The sequence below is a fragment of the Micrasema longulum genome, unplaced genomic scaffold (genome assembly GCF_059751315.1).
Source record: "Micrasema longulum isolate JH-2025_06_02 unplaced genomic scaffold, ASM5975131v1 h1tg002956l, whole genome shotgun sequence".
In the NCBI taxonomy this organism is placed as follows: domain Eukaryota; kingdom Metazoa; phylum Arthropoda; class Insecta; order Trichoptera; family Brachycentridae; genus Micrasema; species Micrasema longulum.
In genome coordinates, this window is record NW_028280070.1 from 3,440 (window position 1) to 29,676 (window position 26,237).

The 26,237-nt window shown below is 33.2% G+C and overlaps 1 long non-coding RNA gene across 1 annotated transcript in view; it reads right to left on the minus strand.

Annotated features, from left to right (window-relative positions):
• Positions 1-2,384: 2,384 nt before the first annotated feature.
• Positions 2,385-26,237, minus strand: part of LOC148271304 (uncharacterized) — a gene marked incomplete at its 3' end in the record, with an annotated part of 34,447 nt that continues 10,594 nt past the window's right edge. Inside the window, exon 2 of the long non-coding RNA XR_015825129.1 lies at positions 2,385-2,423. This is a non-coding gene — a long non-coding RNA (uncharacterized LOC148271304). The remainder of the gene's footprint in view (positions 2,424-26,237) is intronic.

Below are 26,237 nucleotides of genomic sequence, written 5' to 3' on the forward strand. Positions count from 1 at the left end.
CAAAACAAAAAATAATTCATTTTCAAATATAGAATTCTTATTGCAAATGTCCAACTTGGCTCTTCTCACCAACAGGGCTGCACTTTATTCATAGATGCGATTTTCAAAAATGTATTCAATGTCAGTTAATAATATATTTTAGTACCAAAAATCCAATAAAAAGAAATAAATGGGAGAAAATTATAACGAATGTAAAAATAATTCCTTAAGGATACAATATAATTTCCACTCCTTTTTATAAAAGTTGTTTAAGGTACAAAATTTCATTTAAACTATCCAAGCAAATGAAAAGAAAAATTAGCTACACAACGATTTTTAACACTTTTTGACACCTATTATAAGAATGAAAACGTCCAAAAAATACTCGAAAATGGTTGAAAAAATCCTATCATGAGCGACAAAATTCCTCAGCAGGGGGTGAAATAATGTAAAATACTAATTCCCTGAGCCTGTAAAGAATGTGGGGTGAGTTACCCTTCGGAAAGCAATTTGTTTAGTATTTCGTATTGAAGAGAAAGCCAAAAAATGAACATTGAATAATACCCGAAATAAAGTGAAAAGACCTTGAAAAATCATTTTTTAACGTTTCTATGCATTTACAAGAGTGGCCAAAGGAAACGGGGTTGCTCATACGGGGTAGGAATTTGAAATATTGTAGGGTTGTTATACCAGTACGTTTGGTTAACTAATGGGTTTATGATTTTTATTGTTTGAACATTTTTGAGAAGCGAGATTTTATAGCAGAGTGTAAATAACTTTTTGTGATTTACACAATTTGTTTTTTTATTTTTTACAAAATGTTAGGACGCCACGTTCCTGAGAAAGTATATAATGGAGGTAGCATATTTCTTATGCTTTAATGGCAAAATCAAATAAAATCATCTTTTTGAATATTACCTTACCATGTGTCGGTATTTTACCTAAGCATCAAGGTAACTACACACGCTTCGACTATGCTAAAATCCTTTCAAAGCTTGAGAGATTTTAATTGAAGTTTAAGCTTTGTACACTGGAATTTTATTATATACTAACAGACATTTGAAAAGGTTAAAAAAATAGCATTAGGTGTACCTAATGTATTGCATAAGCACAAAAACCATACGGAATTATGAACACATTTATTTATTTATGATATAATAAATACGGCTTAAGCCAAGTACAACAGTTATATGAAGAAACACATGTACAAGAAACAAAACAAAAATAATAAAAGTACATCTGCACTATTAGTTGCTTAAAGTGCGTTTTCAATGATTATAAATATATTAAACAAAAACTATATAATTGTATCAAATCTAAATTAGTAATTATAAATGTTTTAGTTCGACATACTAATAAATGTGACTGCTTCATTTTATGCTATCAATATGATCAAAAAGAAAATCAAGATAATTCAACTCTACTGAAAATGTTTAAATGTATTACGTCAAAGGCATTTTTTAAGTTCTTAGCAAATTTATTTTTTAGCCTGTAGGATAAATTATGACCAATCCTAAAAATACGCAATATACCGTTCTTGCCAATTCAAAGTTTTACGACCTTAGTTTTCTTAGAAGCTAGGACTGGCTACCAAATATTTTATGGCTGAACGGTCCATTGGTTACCTTTCTCCAGTGCCGTTAATGGTTTTATATGCAAGCAACCCTTGTTCCTAAAAAGCCGTTGCGCAATTTTATTACAAGTTTTGCCGAAAGCCGACTCCCTGGTACATGGAAAAAAGTTGCAATTTTTTTTAAAGACTAATAATATCAAGCTAACTGGTAAAAAACCAGCATTGTTTTGCATAGATTTTGCATGTTTTTAACAAAGAGAATAATAAAATGCGAATGTTTATTTTGTATACTTTTTTGCTGACTGGTGTGTCGGCGTGTTCTTGACTCAGCCTTTTTTTATCAATGCTTTAAAAGATAATATTATAATGGTTCTTACAATAAACCTGTAAAAAAATTGAGTGAATTTTTTACTGAATCGTATGCAAAAGGAAGAAGGTATAATTTTTTTTAAATCTTTCAATAACGTAATATTTTAAAGAGTAGTTAATTAAATTCAGAAAACTGATTTTATTTTGTAAGTATAGAATTTAAGTATTTATTACCTACCTATATGATTTTACGGGTTGCACTCTTCTACATGTTGGATACGAAAGTTACGGCTTCAAGAGAAGATCTCGGGTCTTGGCCTGGTTTAGCCTCCGTTTACACATACTTTATGAATATATATTAGGATAATTAAAATCATGCTTAGCACGCCCTAATATTAAATTCCCACCGCTCACTCTATTATCATAAGGACTTAAAATAATGGTTTAAATACTACCCTAGGTTACTTACACAAGAAAAACTCTAAAGCAATTAATATTTGTATAAGTAACGATTAAAACTTACCAAATTGCTTATCTCTCATCATCGTAGTTTCGTACATATCTGAAATCAAAATAAAATTACGTTAGTTATACTGTGATTGAATCGCATTGCTGAAATTATGATGGTTTAATTTATTTTTGTTCTATTTTTTATTCAATTACACAAGCAGTCAAGTTAATATACCGCTAAAATAAACTAAAAGGACTCCGGTACTGGAGTCCACGTATTTATATAATTAGACTCATTATTTCGACGGTAAATTAATGAGTTCACATAGCATTTTAAATATTAATACGGCTTTTCAAGCATACGCGATACAGAATTGGCATAAACATGAAATTAATTACGGAGCAAATTTTCAGATTTGCGAAATAAAAAACACATTCACAAATCCCATAATTCACGGTCCGCTACAGGCAACCTTCAAGTAACCGGAAATACTTTTCTATTCTAAAAATTCTGAATGAATTGTAAGCGCCCAAAAGTTAGATATTTACATAAACGACCGAGAACACGGTTTCATTCATTATTTCAGTCCAAGCATCCTTCATCTGTGGAGCATCAGGATAAAAATTAATAAAATTAAATTTTAACTCATCCTCAGCGTATCAAATTTCTACTATGCGCACGAGAAAATAAACTTTGCGTGTAGTATATAGTTATTGATAATACATTTTTACAAACTCTGGTACTTGCGATGCACAAAAATTCAATAAACACTTAAAAAAATTATTGACGCCGCTTTGTAAAATAGTCACCTTAAAAAAGGATAAACTAATATTTTCTATAGTAATTTTTCCATTTAAAAAATATTATTATTACTCGCATTACGTTTCTAGATTCCCATTAAAATGTAATAAAATGTTTAATAGCAATATTGAGATCATTTATATGTAAGACTCAAAAAAATATTTACGGAGCTAACTATAAATAAAATAAATTGATAGCGATACCAATAAAATCAAGAAAAGATTGCTACGTTGGTTTTGAACGGACAGTGAAAGAACGGATAAATGGGTTGACGATGCGATTGTCGATGAATGCAGAAAACGAGAAAGACATAGCATGATAAAATTCAAACGTCGCGACATGTCAAACGTCGGAATAATCGCCGTGGGTGCATGCGACGTATGGATATACAGGAAGCGAGGTTTGTCTGCAGACAGAGTGATGTGGCATTCTCTCCCTCTCTTTGCTTACCCCCACGGGGAAACAACGTGATGGTTTGTTTGCAAAAATTAGTAAGCCAGCATAGAGTACAAAATGTTTGCGATTTAACCTCATTAACCCTGTAAGTAAATGTCTGAACTTCTGTACACTCGGAAAATTCCCTCGGCTTTGTTGAGATATCTATCTGATAAGATGAAATACGAAGTTTCCAAAATAAAAAAATCCAGTTCTCATCTATGAAGATTTATATATTCTTAAAATACTATTGAATAAAACCTGTTTTAAACTGAATTCTAGGATATTTAAATGTTTGCAGACAGACTGGATTTCCTCCCTAGGGTGTTATTCCGATCTAAATTTATTGCAACAGAGAGGGAAAATATTTTTAAGAAGGAAATATGGAAGTCTAGGCATTTACAGGGCTTAAGACCTGTCATTGGCTAGTTTAAGAGTTGAGGAAATGTGGATGTTTAAACATGGGCAGAATGGTAAATGTTACGCAGTGTGTAAAGTGGTCACTTAAACCAGCCAATGACAGTTCGTAAGCCCCGTAAATGCCTAGACTTCCATATTCCCTTCTCAAAAATCTTTTCGCTCTCTGTTGCTACAAATTTAATTCTAGGAATTTTACGAAACTTTGAGAATCTCAAGCGATGAGTGATCAACCAGTTCGCGGGATGTCCTTAGGCCTATTCGATTACAAACTATCATATTATGTCCTAAGTATAGTCTTTACGTTACCACTTGACCAACATGAAGTTATTAGCTAAGTGAATACAGGTTTACTAGTACGAATAGTGTACAACTTATATTTTTCACATTTTTATTCAAGTTGTGCATAAGACACTGTATTGGTACACTCAATAATAATAAATATATTTCACTAATTTATAAAGCGCCATTTTTGTGAAAAAGCACCTGAAGGGCGCTTTATAATGTAAAATGTTAAATTTATAATACGTAAACTTACATTCTAACTGAGCTAAAGTTACTAATTATATTTTCTGATTTTCAATTGCTGATGAATGAGTCGATAAATGGAATGTGATGGTGTTTTAAAGAAATGCAAGTATGACTAAATGTAAAGTTACTGTGAATGGGGTTGTACTCAAACAGGTAGAGGAATTTGTGTATCTGGGAAGTATGTTTACTAAGGATAGGATGAGTGAGAAAGATATTGAAAGGAGAGTGAGTGCCGGAAACTGAATGAACGGTGCACTTAAATCAAACTTGGCAAATAAATGTTTGTCGCAATAGCCAAAATTAGCAGTTCCCAGCGGAGTCCTGGTCTCGACCCTGATGTATGAGAGTGAAGTATGAACTTGGAAAAACAGAGATGAAAGTAGGCTGAATGCTGTCAAAATGCGATCTTTCAGGCGAATGTGTTGCAAAACTATGCACGATAGATGCACAAATTTGGTGATCCGTACATTATGTAAAGCTGAGATAAGCATTATCGACAAAATCAAGAAAGGAGCTCTGCGCTGATTTGGACATGTACAGCGAAAGAACGGCTAAGAATGTTAACAATGTGAATGTTGATAGATGCAGAAATAAAGGAAGACCGACAAAGACATGGCATGACCAAATCCAACAAATACTTGAAGATGGACATGTCAAAAGTCGGAATAATCGGCGCGTTTGCATGAGCAGATGTATGAATGTAGAGAAAGCGAGATCTGTATGCAAAGATTTAGTGATGTGGCGTTCTATCCTCTCTGCCTATTCTTACGGGAATACAACGTGATGATTTGTTTGTTTTTTTTTGAATTGAGGGTATGATAAACGAAAGAAGTGGAATTTTAATTGAGATCTGAAATGACTAGGACTGTCGATGATTTGCAAGTGTAAAGGCAATTGGTTCCAAGTAGAGGGGCCGGCAACGGCAAAAGCACGATCTCCGAATCTAGTGTTTGGGGAGCGTCAGATCCCGACAAGTTTTCCTCTGCATGCCTCTCTGGCTGACCTAAGCGTAGATTTGCTTTGACAGATATTTATCCTTTAATACATAGGTCGAGAGGATGGACCGTCATACACGTCTATCCTGACATACATTCCTAACTTCTTTCACATTCATTCATCTTGTCAGACAAGTCTGCTTTAGACGTGACCATACTCGAGATTTTTTTTATTTTTTTTACATTTTTTTTTTGCACCACAACAGGCCAGGAGGCCTAATTACAGTGGTTGTCTGATCATGCCGTCTTTCGTGGCCGTCCACGTCCTACGTTACCATTCATTCTAGCTATATATATCTGTTTAACATTTTTCGTCATCCATTCGTTCTACTTGACCAAACCATCTTAGTGACCCTTTTTTTAAATCTCATTAATAAAACCTCTCATATTTGCACTATCGTCTGATTTCACCCTTCGCAACCCAGATATATATTGATTTCCCACATATTCGTCTAAGCGACGGAATTTACTCTGCTTTCATCCTTCTTCTGCCAGTTCTATATTTCAAAGTCCATACATTGAGAGCAGATCCTTAAGCCTACCATCCACCCGCAGCTGTTTTAGAGTCCTGGCGGACTCTCTGTCAGCTGCGCATAGAGGAAAATTATTATAAATTTTCCTAAGGAATACAAACTCTATGCAGATTAAGGAGGGGGGAGGAGGATGTATGGACAGAGGCCAACACGTCGCCCTCACCCCTTAGGATCCCCTTAATGCCTCTGTTTCTTTTATTCAAAAAATATGTATTTACACAAACAATTTACATAAATAAACGTGTCAAATATACAAAAACAATTTCTTAAAACTATAGCAACACAACAAACATAACTTATACAACAAAATAAGTAAAATCATGGATATTTACAATGAGAGAACGGCTTTGAATAAAGAAGGACTCCCTGGGTGGTCAGAGGCAGAGGATCCGAATACCACCCCCGTAAGGGGAGGACAAAATAAAAGGACGTGTGCGTTCCGCTCGGAAGGAAGCACAGTCCCAACTGAATGAGCATCCTACAGGAACAGTTGCCTGTCCCACCATATTTTACCCACCTAGGCGTCCGCGCATCTGAGAAGCTCCCAACGCTATACCCAAATCCGGACAAACTGACGGAATATCCATACATGAGTGTTTGGACTAAAACCCCATTGTCCACTCCCAGTATAGCTTCGATTGACATATTTTTATTAGCAATTACTGTGCTTCGTGCGCCGTTCATTTTGTTGCCCGCATTCACTCTCCTTTTAACATCCTTTTCTAATCTTCTATCTAGTGTAAACACGCTTTCCAGATATACAAATTCTTCTACTTGTTTAAGACACTATTTTTTTACATTAATTATGTACTCGGTAACCTTCCCGGTATTTATTACTAACATTTGGATATACAGGAAACATTAAATACTACACGGTGGCCTGATGCTGGAAAGTTATGACATTTTGTCACCCACTCGACCATTGTCGAGTGGTCATTTCAGTTGTTTTGTCAAATTGGGATTCTTAAAACACATGCGACAATTTAATTACAAAAACGAATGAAAAAGTGACACATTTAACAAATACCCATAGTCCTCTTGCCATATTTAAACTTCCATAGTTTCTAATTTCTAGTCAAAGGTCTTATTTTGTATATTTCGTGTACAAAATATGATATATTAGCAATGTAAAATTATTTACTGAAACACTACAACATTTGTAATTATTATTGGTTTTAGACATAATACTCTAAGCGATTGAAAAAGGGTTCAGTTTTATTTGTTGCAATTTTTTTATACACTAACATCAAAACATTTATCAGTGTTGTAAATTTTTTGTTAAAATGCAATAAAATTAATTGTTATTCAAACATGAATGACGAGCATTTTATAGGAAAAACGTTTGATATCTGAAGTTACGATGTCACATTCGATTGTCAATGTCGAGTGCTTTGGGGTACTCGAGATAAAGTCGTCTGGTTTTTAATCGACTTTATTCGCATGGATAGTTCAAAAATACAATCACTCGTCAACTTACGGACGTCGCATACGATTCGAATGAAGAATAAGTCCAGCACAAGGCCCCAGGTTTACCGATGAATAAAATGATTTGCCTTCAGTTTGTATTAAATGCCGCAGCAAGACTTTTTTTTGGAATCTTAAGTTCAGACATATCACTACTCTACTTCGATAATTACACTGGCTACGTTTTTCACAGAGAGTGGAATACAAACTTTATTGGCTTATGTATAAGTCACTACACAACTCTGCTCCCATTAATCAGCTGATAGACGCTTAGATAAGTTACATCTACGGCAATGGGAAAAATTCATGATACCTGTACGCAGTGTGCTAAATTTGGTGATCACGCACATTTATAATCGCAGGCCCTATGGCATGGAATTCTCTCCCAGCAGAAGTTCAAAACTGTCAGAGTGAAGCGATTTTTCGGAAAAAACTTAAACCCATCCGTTATTCTCTAAAGTGTTTGATAAATGTGCTACAGTTTGACACCATTACGATAATCGACTCTAGACACTACAGAAGCATTATTCATTGATGGGCGGCATCAACCGGCTAATTTTCGCTAATGCGTTTGATTTGTAAGTTCATTCTTCTACAACGAAAAAGGCACCGTGAAAGTTTTCTAATATAATAATATTAATTATCGTTGAATCTAATTTTAACTAACGGAAGGTCAATTTTCTGTTCGCGATCATTAGTTCTTTCTTGACAATTTCATGTACATATTTTGACTCGACTCGAAGAAATGCAGGTTACTTAGTATGATTAAGATGGCGGGGGTCTTGAACTGGTATGAAATTACGAGGAATTAATAATTATGATACATAATTCAAACCGAAAAGATACATAATTTCACGATGGCATGGAGCTTGGTTTCTTTATGACCAATATAATGAGAACAATAAAGCCATATTTGGCCGTTATAATACAAGTAAAGCTACGCAGCGTATCCTATATTTAAATTATAAATTGTTATTCTTAATTAAAACGATTACAACGATTCAAATTATGTTTGGCTAAGATTAATATGCGCTGGTGTTTTCGGTGCATTTCTTGTCACAACTAACTAATCTAACGCGGTTATTTGAAAATAACATTTTAGGAATGACTCGCCTACAATCTGTATTGAATGCCGCAGCGAGACTTATTTTCGGAATCTTTAAGTTCAGTCATATCACTTCACCACTTCGGGAACTACACTGGCTACGTTTTCCACAGAGGGTCGAATACAAACTCTGTTGGCTTATGTATAAGTCACTGCACAACTCTGCTCCGGAATATCTAAGGGAACTATGCATTCCAGATGAACTAGCTGACAGGCGTCTAACGCTTAGATCAGCTGCGTCTACGGCGAGAGGAAAAGTAATTATACCTCTACGCAAACAGCGCACTAAATTTAGTGAACGCGCATTTGCGGTCGCAGGCCCTATGGCATGGAATGCTCTCCCAGCAGAGGTGCGAGGCTGTGAAAGTGAAGTGATGTTTTGGAAAAAACTTAAAACCAACTTGTTCTCTAAATCATTTGAATAAATCCGTTACATGTGACAACAAAATAAATTATTTTAATTAAATTTCAAATTTAAAAGAATTACTACGTAAATCGCCCTTGAGGTATTTTGTTACGAAAATGACGCTATATAAGTTATCCATAATAATAAGATACAACCCTTCTCAGGACACCTTGATAGTTAATTTACACACCTTGCAAACTGAATTGTTATTTTTAAAGATAATAAACATTGCATTTGAAAAACCCAAGTGTAAGACTGATCTACCAGTGTACGTTATTACGTTACTCTTGTGACATGAGACTTGTTATTAATATTAAATAATAGAAAATAATCTCAATTCTGGTGGTATATTTATGTACCTCTTTGTTTTAAGCGTTCTTTAAAGGGTAAAGTTACCTGAAAACGATCGCTATCGTGGCAGTCAAAACTTGGTGGATAAATAATTAGAAACGTAACTCATAAAACTTATAAAAATATACTTTGATGTATTATTATCATAATATAACTCTTGACAAATCTGATGATGCTTAGGGCACTACTAATTGTACAATAAATGCTGCGTATCTTGATTACGTGTTGCATGAAGGTAAGGTGTGTTCTTACGCTACGGATTATAAAATATAACGGTGAAAATCACTCGTTTGTAGTTTTTTGCAGCAAAATAGGCCACGAGGTCTAACTTTTTTTGATTTTTTTATTTGAACAATAAAATAGCAAACATAATTGTTCCCGCAAAACCGAGGCTTGTCTGCGGGTTACATTACGTTTTTTTATTCTTTTTTTAATAGGTACCTACAGAGTTTAATAAAAGTGAAGAAAATATTTTTGGGCACACTTAAGATTTACTTGATCTATTTACCAAGTTTTTGATGATTTTTAAAAAACTAAAACAGGCTTGAGAAAAATCATATTTGATATTTGAATTCTCACCGGGAATCAAACCCGGAACCTTCCATGCGTGAGTCATGTGTCTTAGCCATTACACCTCGGAGGCTGCTTAAATGAATATTCCATATCCACCTTGCTAGGAATCCAACTCGGGACCCAATCCATCATGGTAGGCGAACCATGCCAATTACTCTTCGGAAGGCACACATCTCTTCCCGATTTACTTTTTATTTATTTTTTACCTGAGAGTAACCATCGAGTCAAAAACTCTCGTCGAGGATTCTGATGTTTATTTACCATGTTACCCATTTTATTCTGACTTGTGTTTTCTCTTAATGGTTGCTAACAGAAAATATTATTTTTCCTTTTCGAGCGTGTAATAGTACGTCCCTATTTTTTATTGAAGTAAGAAATAAGAAATATAACGATCTGCTTTGATTAAATATGTTTTGATTTAAAACTGGAAATGTTAATTAGTACTCCCCTCTTGATAAAATTATAATAATGGGATTATATAAACATTCGGAAGGTCGTAATATGTGGTCGATGGTTTCATGGCTTTAAAACGTAATCAAATACTGAAATAATTGGTGGCTTAAGTCAAAAATAAACATTTTTAGTACAACGAAAAGATATACTTTATTACTCTGGAAGAGCTTAATTAATAGATAAAAGCTACATATTAAGTTTCAAATCAGAAAATACGTAAATTTTCATTTGAAAAGAATAATAATAGCTAACGCTACACAAAGATTTTGTTCGGTAAGCGACTACATTTTTCACATGACTATTACTCAATTACCGCAATTGTTTTCTTAAAAGCATATAATTATCAATTAATTAAACATAGTTGATTATTATAGGTATTTCTACATATAAAGATAGAAAGATTTCCATTTAAAATTAATTTGCAAGCAGGTGTTTCTAGGTTTTTTAAAGTTAAAGTAACCAGAATATTTTGCACAAAAAACCAAAATAATGAATAGGTTCTGTTTTCTTTTTTAGAAAAACATTATTATTGGTAGGTAAATCTAGTTCTACTTGTTGTGTGATGAGTTTTTATGTATTATTTTTGAAGATCTGTCGCGCAGGCTTTATTTGGTTCAGTTATCTTACTGACTTATTTATTTAGCTACAATATCAATAATTAAAAATAATATTTTGTCTTAAGTTCGTTTGCACACCTGTTAATACATACTCAATTATTACTTCAAATTTTTGAATCAGTGTTTTATATTATTTTGTTATTGATAGCGTTTACTGCATGGGTGTTTTAGATTTTATTCTTATTGATGGGAGTCAGTGCTAAATAAGCTCCTGACGTCACTGCGACATCTGTAAATCTATTGTGATTTTATAAAATAAATAGTAATAATATGATTCAGCTGAATTTCAAAGACAACGAATGTACGTATTATTAATTTATAGTGTTCTTTTTTTTAAATTAAAATTATTTAATTTCGTTTATTCTTCATTTTATGTCAGGGAATTTGAGTCTCTTTATTGATTGATTTGGTGTTTATTTTGTAGAACTCCATATTTAAACTTATAATTAGAAATCAAACACTGATTTGAGTCTACTGACTATATTTTATTTTTACAAATATAAACATATAAAAATGTATTACATTCGTTTAAAAATGCCCTAATAAGGCGAAACAATTGTCACGAAGTTTTTATATTTGTAAAAATAAAATAGAGTGTTCAGTAGACTCAAATCAGTGTTTGATTTCTAATTATAAATTTGAGTCTCAATAATCCTTGATCGTGAACAATGTCTTTTCTGTCGTTTAGTTTACTTCTTTCTAAGTGTTTCCATCGTATATTTCAAATTTTCATATTTTGGATTTATGTAATTTACATAATAAACAGTAGGAAAAGGATTGGTCCGAAACGCTGCCTTGAGGTTCTCCAAGTGTGATGGGTAGATATTGTTGAGCAAATGCAAGAGTCAATACTCTAATTAGAATTACTGAATTAAATTACCCATATAACGCAATATTCCATATGGATATATTCGGTTACAGGATGTAAAAGATAATTGCTAGATTTCAAAATCACTTTTTTAAATTAAATGTCATAAGTTACCTTTCAAATTACAGCCGAGCTACTGATTGACCGAATATTAGCACTCACTATCTCCCCATTAAATAAATAAAATACAATAAAATAAATTTTAGTGCTCACGAGTTTTGCGCCCGATAATTTCTGGGAAGGAATTATTTTCTTTAGCAGTGGCGTGCTAAGGCCTGCTGCTAGTACATAATATCACGTTCGCTTGTGCAATAGGTGATAAATTTAGATGGCTAATATACAATATCCACTATCCAAAGCCAGGTAACAGCGGCGGACTTCTGTTAGAATTTGGAAGCCGACAGAAATTGGTCACGATACGTCCTAATAAAATACACAAAGATTTGCCTGCGTATTTATCAAAATGATTCATAAATCTAAACAGGAAATGATGTTGCAAACTTCTTTACTTCTTTCGACGAAAATAATAATGCGAATAAATAATAATACTTATTGCGTCAAGATAAATCGCTCAATTTTATAGATTTAACAAAAAATAAATATATAAGTAAAAAATCAAATATTTCCGGTCATGCTTTTACTATACAACATCATAAAACATTCAAAGAGTGAAAGATTTTTTCAGTTTTCAGAAGATTTTTTTATTTTTAGGTATATTTAAATAATTTAAATTTTGTCAGATGCAACACTTTTAGTGTTGAATAGTTAATTGAAACTTTATGAAGAGTTTTTTGCAAATTTCTAATTCACCTTTATAGTAAGATAATTTTGAGTTAGCTTAAAAAAATAACAACGGGATAAACATGGTTATCTTCAATTTGAAGTAAAATCCAATTTATTGTACGTAAATGTGTCGAGGTAATATAAACATCAATATGTTAAAAAAATCAAGCATCCTTGTCGGCAACCTGTAATTGAAAATTTAAAAAAATATATGTATGAACATATTCGTGTTGAAAAAAACTATAAATAAATAAATCCGTGATTTGGAAACAAACGAAAAATGTCTTTCAAATTTCGGTACACTAAAAAAAGCTCGTGCGGAATATACGGGGCATATTACTGTGTTGCATAAATTTGATAAAAAAGAGGGCAAATGGACGCGATCCCTTGACCAAATGTTAATAACAAGAATTGAACGAGATCGCAATACAACTGAAAAAATTGCACATAATAAGATGCACGCAATTTGAAATACGGAGTGAGGTAGACTTTCCTATTATCGTTACAGTATGCACCGATTAGAAAATGTTTGAATTATATTGGAACATTGTAGAATACTTTTGATTTATTGTGTGTTAATTTTCATTTATTTTATTTCATTGGAAAGCCAACAAACATTTATAAATTTATAAGATACAATTATACCATAAATACATATCATAAAGTCCAATAAGAGGCTTCCACATAATATTGTTTTTGTAAATGTTGTCACATGAAAATTATATATAACATAACTAATCATACAAAACTTTTCATATTACTAGAAATGTAAATGTAAATGTAATAAATATTATTCAAAATATATCTACTTTTCAATTTTGGTCGCACAATTGCACATTATAATATATAATACAAATATAGTTGACCATACAGTGTACATTTACAAGGTACCTACATACAGAACTGCACATAAGCTGCATAATATAGACTGCGAATTCAAGGCTCAACATCATAACTTGAATTATTTATGGTTAAAGTCAGAGGATTCTAGGCAAGAAATGCTACATATCAAATATGTTTTTATAATTTTGATGACATGATGGCAAACGCAACATGTGAAGTTTAGCTAACTTATAAACTTGTTTACCATCGAAAATATTAACATACAAAAAGTCTTAGACAATTCACAAGAAAACGTCATTTAAAAAAAAAATGTTTAAAAAAAACCACAATAAACAATGCCTATTAAAATTTAATAAATGATCATTTGTACCGTAAAATTGCACAAAGGAAAGCAAACAGAATAGAGTGAAACATGGAACTGGCAGAGGAAGGATGAAAGCCGAGTGAACGCGGTTGAAATGCAATCGCTTAGACGAATGTGTGGGAAATCAATGTATGGCAAGGTGACGAATGATAAAATCAGGCGTGAGTGTAAATCTGAGTCAGGTTTAATTGATAAGATTAAGAAAGGGTCTCTGAGATTTTTCAGTCATGTCAAACGAATGGATGACAAAAGAATGGTAAAACAAGTATATATGGCAAAAATGAACGGTAACGTGCGACGAGGACGATAAACCAAAATCTTAAGTCTGGTCATGTCAAAATCAGGCAGAACCGAAGGGTGTGTATAACAAGATGTATGAATGTGGAAGAAGCTAGAAATATATGCCAGGATAGCAGTGGCGAATGGTGATTTTATTAACAGGTAAGCTATAAAAAAATATCATATATTTGTATCACCATAGAAGGTACATAATATAATGTAAGTAATATACTATAAATTGATGTTTTTTTGTGGTTCTGTGTAAAACAACTCTCATCCAAATCAAACGACGTAACTTCGTGATATATTATATTATAAAGATATATTATCCATTACTTTAATACATAAGTCATAAAAAAAAAAGTTGCTCTATGAATTCAGTCGATATTTGGTATTCAATTGAAATGTCCACTGGCCGAATTGTTCTAGAAATTAATAGTGCTAAAAACGGCTGCGTCAAGTGCCATGTGTCCTGCAATATGACGCATTAAAGTAATTATAGTCTTATGTCAAAAGTACCATCTCAAAGAAAAATAGCCCTTAAGAAATAATGTTTGAAAAACTGTTTTCCAAATCAAGAATCTTCAAATAATGTAAGTAATCTGCAAGTTTAATCTAGGAGAAAAAACCCGCACTGGGGTTAAGACATTCAAAATATAGTAAACTTATTTTAATGAAAAAATAATTTGGAATAATCGGCTAGTTTTTTAGCTCACCGCAGGCGCTGGGCGCGCTTTATTAATATTAATATTTATATTACGATAAAAATACGAACGGTGGAAATGATTAAAAATAAATGGTAATTATTTATTTGTTTTTCTGTAAATAAAGTTACAGTAAAGAATTATTATTGTTAGTCAAATATAATAGTAAGCTGCGCATAATCGCTTCTATACACGGTTCGCCCCTGCAGGATAGACGTATGTGGCGGTCCATTCTCTCTGCCTACCGTGGTAGTAGTAGTAGTAGTAACAAAACGGATTTGAAAATACATATGCATACAACATGTAGTGATTCTTCTGACATTCATCATCATCATTCCATTTCCGCACATAATGGTGAATAGGGTACTGCATTGGTACACCGATCGCAGCGCATCTTGATCATTTTTGCTACATGAAAGTACGGTGATCTTGAAGGGACTGTGAAATACTCTAGTGTAAAAACACCCTTTTAAATAATATTTCATATCAACCATGTCGGAAATCGAACCCGAGACCTTTTGCATGGTAGACATATGCGCTGACCATTACATCAAGAGGCCGACAAAGACTTCTGACATTAGAATATTTCTTTTTCTCTTCCAATTGAGCCGATACTTTACATGGTCTAGCTTGAGATAAAAATTACAGTTACAGATTTTCGATATTTTATTAATTAAATCAGCATATATTTTTAAAAACATAACGGTCATAGGATCCCGAGCCTTATTGCCGCTCGGCGTGGTGCTGCATATTCTCTACCTGCCAATATGCATACGGAAAAAATGGCTATTATTACTCGGAGGTATGAATATTCAACGTCCCAAAAGAAGTAATAAATGGGCACGAAGAAAAAAAGAGGCTAGCGAAATAATGGGGGTCCATCTGCATTCTGAGTTCTCAGATTCAATAAAGAACCGATAATGGATCTGAGGCCACTGTGTCATGGAACTTACGAGAAGAATAGGGACGTGCAGTTTGGGAGCTTACCTGATTTTAGTTTAGAATAAAGACAGTACTACCTATGTGCGGTATTGAGGAATATAGGTCCGGGAGTAAATAGATAAATTTACTTAGGAAGTGTGTCAAGAAATAATTTATTGCGTCGCCTTTTAAATCTTTTTTGCCGATGTGTACAGCTCGATCCTCTACATATTATTTTATTAATTTTACCCTTAGAAGAGCGCTAAGTTTAATAATAATATTACTTATCAATAAAATGATTTACGTACCAGTATTTCATTGACACTTTTGTGGCTATTAAAAAAATATATTGAATATAATTTCATAAACATAAAATTACACATTTATACAAAGTTGAATTGACTATCGAACTAAGCCAGTCCTCGTTCTAAGCCAGTCAAAAAATATATAAAAACAGTAATTAATACATTTAAATAATAATAAAGGTAGTAGGCATAGTGAAAAAACATAATAAAATACATAGTAAAAAAAACATATTAAAAAACCCAGTAAAATACGCTGTAAAAACAAAATACATATGTAAAGACAAAGTAAAAAAATATATACATGAATAGTAAAAATCGGCCTCGTGGTGTAATGATAACGTGTTTGCCTGCCATGCAAGAGGTTTCGGGTTCGATTCCCGACATGGTTGATTTAAAATATTTATTTCGAATGGTGTTTTCACTCCAGAATATTTCATAGTCTCTGACGGATTAGTACTTGAAGCGTAAGACTGATCATCTAACCTTTTTGTAACAAAAAAATGATCAAGATACGCTACGATTGGTGTACCAATGCAGCGCCCTATGCACTATTAGGTGCGGAAAAAGAATTATGATAGCAAAAAACATAATGAAAAAAAAAAAACAAAATATGTATTAAAAAGAAAAAACATAATGAAAAACAAAATAACAGATGTAATAAAAGATGTATGTACTCGTACATAGTAAAGGTCGTATGTGTATTTAAAGTTGCTTCGTCTTACCGTCTTAAATTTAAATCAGGAAATGTTTCACATTTTTAAAAATTAATTTAATGATTGGGATATATAGTTAGTTATAAATAGTATGAAATTCCAAAGCAATTTTGACGAAATTCACACGGTGGGTTTTATTATGCTGAGATTCATATTGGTTACCCAAAGAAATTTGCATAAAGGTTAGTTGCAAAAGATCCGATTTAAATATCTCGTCACTTACAAAAAATGGATTTGTGATCTATGTCCGTGTGTAAGTTACAAGTCGCAAGGCAGTGCCTTTGATATTCCAGATAGTATACTTTACATAGATTTTAGTAGCTAGCTAAAATGGTTTTTAAAATCAATCAAACTTACTGCATGTATTGTTAGAACATTTTGCGAACCAAATATGATAGCGAAAACTAAATTTTTACGAAAAGAAAAGATAAACAATGTTAAGAACATTACAGAACTAAAATTATGAATTGTTGTTGTTATGAGTTGACCTTTTCTTGGAAAATCGAAAGTGAGCGAAAGTTATTTCTGAAAGCTATTTCTTCTTCTTCTTCTTCTCGGTTAAGATATATTAATCTGGTATCAGTTAAAAGCTAACCCCTGAGACTTTGAGTTCCAGCTGTTATTTCCACTTCTTGGTGGTCTTCCGGGCAGACGGCAAACGGCTGGGATTTCGTGGGCCATGGTATAGGAGATTTTGGATATTTCCATTAATAGAATTATTGGCGTTATCTTTCCATAATCAATTTACTATGCCTCCGGGTATCGCAATTCCGTCTAATTTGGATTCGGCCCTTTTTGGTTTTCCCTTCGATTGCCCTTAGAAGTTTCATCTTTGACGTTTTGAGCAGTTACTTTTTCTATTTAGTTTTTCTATTTGGTTTTTAGTATTTTTCTTTTCTCTCTATCTATCCTCGCCTCTATTGTACACACCATGATTGGTGTGAAACACGTTTTGTAAATCGGAATCATGTTTCCAATAATCATGTGTTCATCGTACCATACGACATTTTTTAAGCATCCAGATGTTTACTAACTGAGATGTACATGTTCTCATCATCACTATGGCTGTTTTGTCTGCGTGGCATGTGATGTTAACGACCTTATTTCCCTTAGTAGTTTCACCACTTTTTGTTTGTGTAAGAAAAGGTTTTTGGCGTATATATTGTGCTATATTTAGTTATAAAGGTGCTAAACTTGCTTTGTTTCTTTGTTGTTCCCAATATGTGTTTTTTTTTTTTTTAAATGTTAATATTGTTTATGCCTCGAATTAAGTTGTTGTAACTCCTGGGAATATAATTCAATGTTTTATACCTGTAAAATACTTTGTGTTAAATGATTTATAAATAAAGTTGTGGATAATTCAACCATTAAAATAAAGATAAATTGGATATTGGCAAGCTATTTAAATGTATTGAGCGAAATGAGATTTGGAAGCAATACAGTTTTAATTAGCGTGCAAACAAACGAAATAATTTGAAGGATAAAGTAATACAGATATATAAATATATATATATATAGATAAATCAGTAGAGGTGGAGAACCCCTTTTAGAAGGAAATATAGAAGTCGAGGCGTATTTAGGGATTATGAAATTTAACTTTCATTCTTTTATGTTAGAATATGTACTACAACAACAAACCAACATACCGTTTCCCCTTAGAAGTAGGCAGATAAGATGAGACACCATACCACTCTGTCTATTCTTACAGATCTCGCTTCATACATCTAAATGTCCATCTTCAAATATTTTTTGGATTTGGTTATGTCATGTCTTTCTCTGTCTTCCTTTTTATCCGTTCTTTTCCCGTCCATTCGCTCTAAACGTCCAAACCACGCGGAGCTCTTATTTTGATTTTGTCGATATTGCTTATCTCAGCCGTACATAATTCACGGGTCTCGACATTTGAATTTTTTTTGGAACTTGCATATTTTTTTGATTTGATGATTTTTTCCAATTCAATGAAGTAGAATTCAGCGCTGAACTCCGAGATTTCAACATTATCAAAATATTGTTTTAGGACATTGTTAATCAATAACATTTGACTATTAATGTATTGTTTTAAGTATATTACACAATAAATCAGATATAGGGCACTCTAGTATGCACGTGATTTCATTGTTAAATTATAAAACGGTATACTGGATGTTAACGAGAGATATTTAATAAAATAGTTATATAAAAATCAAAATTATGGCTTTTGCGAAACATTGGAAAGTTCACGCGACCCCGCCCGGTGAGATTTAATATAAAACGTGAACTTTTTTTCTCTATCAGATTGATTCTCCAAACTTATCTTCCATTTATCAACATTGGTCCAGCCATTCACCGCTTCGGTTCAGATTCGGATCTAAGTATCTTTTGCATATGTACTCCGTATTTACTATCGGAGATCAGAAACCTTATATTGCTGATCAAATAACACCTGTGCCAGAAACTAATAAGCTCCACGTCGATTTCAAAACCTAGCATGAGATTATTTTAAAACGAAAACATAACAACAATTGATAAAGCGCGCTTAGTGGAAATTTTACTTTTTTGTTGAATGCGTAAAAATCCTTAATTTTTTTCTTTGATAAGAGAACAGCTAAAGAAACAAACAAACCAGTAGGAGTAGGCAGAGGATAGAACGCCATATCACTCTGTCTTTGCATACAGATCTCGCTTTCTCTACATTTATACATATTCTTTAAACATGAAGAAGCTGCAGTACATCACAAAATCGATACCTTACAATCCAGAAGAATCATCAATGATACCGTTTTCCAATACAAAATATGCAATAACAATTTAGATTGCCCTCAACTGCTTGAGAAAATCGAAATTCATATTCCTCAACGTACAAACTCGGCTGTAACAATTATTTCATGTTGGTATTTCAAGCACGAATAATAATAAGAATGCATCTTTGCCCAGAATTATAAATAATTATAACACGTTATTTGCTGAAAAAGATATATATTTACTCACTTTAAACACATTTAAAGAAAATGCTAGAACCCTAATTTAAAATAATAATTTGAATTTAATGTAACTGTACCTACCTAATATTTTATTTTTTTGTACACTTTAATATTGTAATTATTTTCTCTTGTTTGAAAGAAGAAAGAAAGGAGGACTGATAGCTCCGTATTACTGCGTACGGACCCGCCAGGGAAAGGATTTCTAAGTCCAAGTAAACAAAAAACTTTTTCTTTTATTTTTTTTATTTTTTCATTATTACTGTAATATTTTATTTATTTTTTTACGTGTGGAATGATGCCGAGTGGCTATTTCAATGTACGCTTTTTTTCTTCTTTTTTTTACATTGTATTTAGTAATGTATAGAAAACTATAATTGGCCTATAACTTTGGTTTAATTGTATATATATATTTTTTGTTGTAATGGCTGTTGTTTCCTTTTGATAAATAAATAAAATAAAATAAAAATATTCTCATGCACGCGCATCATCAGCATAAAGTCAGGGTACTAAAACCTTTTTTGTACTCCTCTGCTCCTGTTAATTAGGTTATTCGAATAAACGAATCGTTAGAAGCGCGCTTTATCAACTAGCAGTTCACAATGGAGTTCTAGTGCCAACTCTTATGTATGGGAGCGAAGTATGGAATTGAAAAAATAATGATTAAAGTAGGATAATTGCTGTCGAAATGCGATCCCTCAGGCGAATGAGTGGTAAAACGATGTATGATAGATGCACAAATGTCGAGATCCGTGGGCTGAGTAAGCCTGAAACATGCATTATTGACAGTATCAAGAAAGGGGCGCTGCGTTGGTTTGGACATGTAGAGTGAATGGACAGCGAAATAACGGCTAAAAGGATCTACGATTCGAATGTTGATGGATTTTTATTTTTTTTAATTTTGGGAGTTTAAAGGGAGTTGCTTTATTATTTACCTTGCTTATAATATACAAGGTTTATATATAAAAAGGTGCATTTTTCTGCAATTAAATTTCTTTAAATTTATCTAAACTGTTAGGATCAGGAGGGATATACTTATGTGGACCAATCAGGAACTTCTCAGCATTTGCTCATGTGGAGAGGAAACCACTTAAAACTCTTCAGGAGAATCCGGCCTGTTGGCAGTAGTCAATAGGCCTTTCGTTCCACAAGAGGAGTGTTCGGCATTTTGTTCCCTAGAATGTTGATGGATGCAGAAAACGAGGAAGACCGATAAATATATGGCACGATCAAGTCCATCAAATATTCGAAGATGCACATGTCAAGAGTAGGAATAATCGGCGTGTGTGCATGAGAAGATGTAGAGGAAGCGAAATTTGTATGCAAAGATGTGATGTGGCGTTTTGTCCTCTCTGACTACCCCTACGGGGAAACGGCGTGATGGTTGGTTTGTTTGAAAACTTCTTAATAAAAATTTTATATGAATAAATATTTAAAGGACTGGAGTTGTGGTATTTACGAAAATTTATGTTTTGTTTTAAACGTGTTAGTTTTAATGAAGCAGCAATAGTGGCTAAATCTGAAGACGACTTGCAACGCATGTTATCACAAATGGTCATTATGTCTATTTCAAAATATGTCTGTTTTTAAAAAAAAAGTTTAGTTCTAGCAAGTTAACTTAAAAGGCAGAGACGAAGGAGCATATGAAGCAACTGAGGCTGAGGCTCACTAAGAAATCATTGCTTTTCACCAGCACCTAATATGTATTTTAACTCACATTATATCAACGCATTATGAAGATAAAAAACCATCAACCAATATAAAAATGCCCAAAGATGCCTACAAACACGGTCCGTACTGTGTTATTTACTGTAGGTACCTACTTAACATTTACGCATATTATACTTGTCCTTAAAATCTGAGCTTCCCTAGAAATTTGGTATCAAAGACGCCACTGCTAAAAGAGGTAAACTGCAAACGAGTGGAGGCGTAGAAATAAATAAATAAAAAAGGGGTAAACTGATATAGACAATGAATCGATAGAACTAGTCGCAAGTTTCAGATATTTGTGAATTTAAATACTCAGCCATAATCGCTCTATGTCTGGGGTTAATTTTATAATTTATTCACATTTAAAAGATTGAAAAAACCTTTATGAAGTTTTAAAATTAAAAAGTAATCCGCATCCTTATAACAAGTATTTATACATACATAGTGAACGTAAATTGTCTGTGTTTGTATGTTACACGTATGCATGATACCTACATACTAAGAATGCACACAAATACACATGCTACGTGTTGTAACAATTTTATTACAGTTCCGGAAAAGAAATATTATTGTTTAATGATTCTGGAGGGGAGGTTGAAATTGAGGCTTTGATTCGGCCGACATTGTACACGTGTCTCCCTTCCTCTCGCTGCGGTCACGGGCGATGAAAGAGACGAGGCGTTGACACTTCCACTCTAGACAATCAATTTTTCTTAATCATTCTTTGACATTTTGTTTTGGTTAATTCTGTTAGGCAAGCGAACACGCGGGGTTCTCGTAAACTTTATATTATTTAATTCAATTAATTTAATACGATACATGTTATTGCTTGAATGATAAGCGTTGTACCAAAGAAAAATTGATTCACTGTGGCATTTCTTTGTTTATTAGGTAAAAAAGTGTTTTTATTTGCAGGTTTTCATAGGATAAATTTAATGTTCGGGTTCGACATGGTTGACATGAAATATTTATTTAAAAAGGTGTTTTTACACTAGAATATTTCGTAGTCCCAGGACTGGCACCTGAACCGTTAGACTGATTATCTTACCTTCATGTGATAAAAAAAAATCAGGATAAACTACGATTCGTGTACCAATGAAGTGCCCTATGCACCATTGGCATTGAAGATAAAATTTAACGTTAACAGTATTTCAAAATAATTATCAATAATTCCACAACACTAAAGTGAGGGAATATTATTTTTTTAAAATACGAAAATTGTAAAATAATAAGAGAACCTGATGCCTGGTAAAGTAGGCAAGCATGGTTAAGGCTCTCATGAGACATCCGCAGTAGCCAACCGTATCGCCTCCGCTTGACAACAGTTGTCACCGGAGTTTGCTGCGTTCGTTCTCTTATTACTGCATTCCTCACAAAGTCAAACCACCGCACACCCAACATTCTTTTGAGACACCTTTTTTCAAAACTCAGAATTTCGCTGTTTTGGACCCTAGTGAGGTGCTACGATTCGCATCCGTAGAGGAGAATAGGTGTTATGAAGGTGTTATATGGGCAGCATTGGTTTTCATTGAATAAATATCCGATCTCCAGACAGCCTTCTAGAAGATATAAATAGAGCACAGGGTAGAGTAATAAGAATGTTATTTGCAACCTTATTGAAGGAAAACACAGTAGGTATAATTGTTTCTTAAGTCTCTAATTTGCACGAAACAGCAACGCAACAACAAACGCAATCGTTCGTAGTTTCATTAAAATCAGAAGACAAAAAATATTGGACGCTTGGACGATTTGCACTTGCAAAATGATAACTATTTTTTGTAAAGTGTATATTATTTAGTCTATTCGAAAAAAAACAAAGGCCTTAAACCCTATATAAGTATAATCCATACTAATACTATACATGCGAAAGGGTGTTTGTCTGTGTCTTTGTGTTTCCTTGAGCAACCAATCAACGTAATTTTTTTTGCATAGCCGTATTTTTTATAACCGTAGAGCTGACAACTTTAGTGTCACAAGCTACATTTCATTCCGAAAAGATATCACTCCCTTGGGAAAATTCTAGTCAAAAAAAATTCTTAGTGGAAACATGAATTAATATTATAACATGCTAAGTCGCCATACACTAACGGATATTAGATCGTAGCGATAGTTAGACGAATTGCAATCGATACAGGCTACTTTTTATCCAAAAAAATATGATTCCACCGGGAAAATTCTTATTGTTAAACTATAAAACTAATTAATGAAGTCATTAATATCTCCCTAATACCATGCGAGCGAAGCCGCGGGTGAAAGCTAGTTATTGTTATAATTATTTATTTTTTTATTTACCACGAAAGGGGCTGCGGGTGTTTATTTATTTATTTATTGTTTATGCGGTCTAAGGCAATTTTAAAAGTTACAATATACAAGAACATATATACAAGAAACTAAACAAAAAGAATATAAAACTATGTAGCAAAGACAAATAAGGGCAATAAAATACTGGTAAAAAATATATTCGTAAACACGATAAACATATAAGACTTAGAGCAAAAACCATGCCAATTCATCCTTATCCCACACTGTTTTAGTGGGGAATAGATCAACGAAAAGCCGGATGATTTATCTCAAAGAATTCCAAGTTATGTGACGAATCGACTAATCTACACATTCTGGACATTGGGGCATACAAACAGAAGTTGTTCTTAGAAGATTTAATAAATAGCAGATATTGACTTCTGGTGACAAAGTGGGAACGTGAAATGAAATTGACTGTAACAGAGATGGGACATCACTTAAAGCATTAAGTATTTTGAAAATGCATATAAGGTCCATCTTAATTCTACGTTTCTCCAATGAAGACAGATTAAGAGATTGCTTTATTTCAAAATAAGAATAATTATCCCTTTGCAATCCGAGCAATTATGCCACTTTTCTTAGAAAACAGTGTTGGACAGATTCGATATGGTCTACAGGAGTCCTATATAATGGAGACCCAATTGGAGAAGCATATTTTAGATGGGGTCGAATTACTGAGCCGTAAAGAGTTTTGATGGTATTTATATTTTTGAAGTCCGTCATCATTCTATTGATAAAATTAAGAAGATTGAGAGATTACAATATAGTTTGTAGTTGAATTGTATTAGTTTTTAATACAATTTTATTGTATTGTTGTACCAATTCAGTGCCCTATGCACCATCTGGTACAGATAGGAACATGGCAAATGTATCATCTTTAAGCTAGGAGTGATTAAACCGTTTACTTCTTGAATGCTTGACTTTGCTGTTGGAACACATCGTCTATGCTATTTAAGCTGTTCAGAGGATCATTTGCAAAGGTGAAAAGCATGCGACGTCTGTTTTAAAATTTCTTACTGCAAATATAGCATTGGTACGCAAATAATGGTGAGGTACATTTAGGTTTATCTGAGCTAGGATATCATGGGCATCTATGCACTTAGAAATTGTTTAGTGCTTAAATATTAAACCAGCCAAAACCCTTTTAATTGCCAGGAATCAAACACGAAACCTCAAGCGTGGAAGGCAAGCGCGCGACCATTACACTACAGGGTGGATATCTCCACTCGATTTCCTTGTTCAGCATTTTAACCTGAGAGCAGACATCGAGGCGAAAACGCTCGTCCAGAGTTCGCGTTCCATTCAAAACAATAATAGTATTAAAATCAAACGATAAATGATGAAAAGCTGATGATACGATTATAAAATTTAATGATGAAGAGTCGTGTCAACACATCGAAGCCGGCGATTCGTCTTGTTCAACACATCTCTGGGAGACTCGCCGAGGTCAAGGGGTTATTTCACAGAATTAGCCACGAGCGTGGTAACATTATAAAATTATTACACCTGTTATCACGCGTAAAATATCCACCAAGAATTGTTATTTGTTTTAAACGAAAAAATACCGCTTCTCTTTAACCTTTTCTAAACAAGATCAATCACAAAGGGCCTTACTTATAAATCTTATTCTACCACAGTATTAAGGATAGTATTCATATCCTTATTCTGCCACTATGCCTAGGTGTAACTTTATATGAGGTTTAAGTAAGGCCCAATGAGATTAATTTTTATTTTTATGTATAATAACAAAAAATAATTCCGCCCGTAGTCCGTCTAAATGTTTGTCGATAAAGCTGGATTTCACTCATAAGGGAGTACCAAGATTAACATCAATATGGGTTTCAGCTCTTTAATTCCACAAAAGTCAACAGATTGAAGAGTGAAAGGTATGTAGATGTTTCAACATGGAGAGAATGGGGAATATTACAGAGTGCCTAAAGTAGCCACTTAAACCAGCCAATGACAGATCGCAAGCTCCGTAAATCGCACGATTTCCATATTCACTTCTTTAAAATGTTATCCATCTCTCTTGTAACAGGTTTTTTCTAAATTATTTTTCTTGTGTGTTTGACACGAGTTTATTTTGTAAATATTCTAATTACTTTAAAATGTATTTCACCTGTTTGCACCTATTAACAGACTTACTTGAATATTTCAACGAGGAAATGAAATTATTCCTCCTGTGACGTCTCGAGTTTACTACTTAGTCGTCCTGATCGGTGGGTTGGATTCCCAGTAACCGGAAATGTATCACGACACTCTGCCATTGGTTGATTTCGGAGAACTAGTGACGTCGAACAAAGTAGTTCATTTTAATCTAAATTATTTTTATAATTTTTTTCATACATTTTCGAAAAACCTCGTCTTACAATTAAATGCTCTAATTTTTACCGCGCGTAAGAAAATATTTTTGTATGCGATTTCCTGTTGCACTGAACTTTCTCATTGTTGAAAATTACGGGAGTCGCTAGGTTCGTATTTTGATACTAATCTTAA